Source organism: Egretta garzetta, unplaced genomic scaffold (genome assembly GCF_000687185.1).
Source record: "Egretta garzetta isolate BGI_Z169 unplaced genomic scaffold, ASM68718v1 scaffold30, whole genome shotgun sequence".
NCBI classification, from domain to species: Eukaryota; Metazoa; Chordata; class Aves; order Pelecaniformes; family Ardeidae; genus Egretta; species Egretta garzetta.
In genome coordinates, this window is record NW_009258383.1 from 7,845,531 (window position 1) to 7,845,891 (window position 361).

The window sequence follows — 361 nt, forward strand, 5'->3', positions numbered from 1 at the left end:
ATTGGTAGGTACCTTATCTTTAAGGTCAGTTAGTGTGGGGTTGTTCAACATATGCAGTACTTGAGTACGAAGCAATATCACATCCTCAACTCTGATGTGAAATTCTTTGTCTTCAAATTTCATATTGAACTTTTCAAGTGATACTGTCCACTGACAGCTTCCCAGGTTGTCTTGGACAACTCAGTTCTTAGCTAGAGGATTTTAGATGTGAAAGCTTGTGATGATAACAAAGCAAATGTCACTTTTGCTTCCAGTTCCATTACATTTCTGAATTGAATGTTTGAAGTGAAACATTATTTGGTTGGCTCACAAACAGTGTTTATTTTCCTTTCAGAAGGAGGTGAAGCTGTAGCTTCTTTCG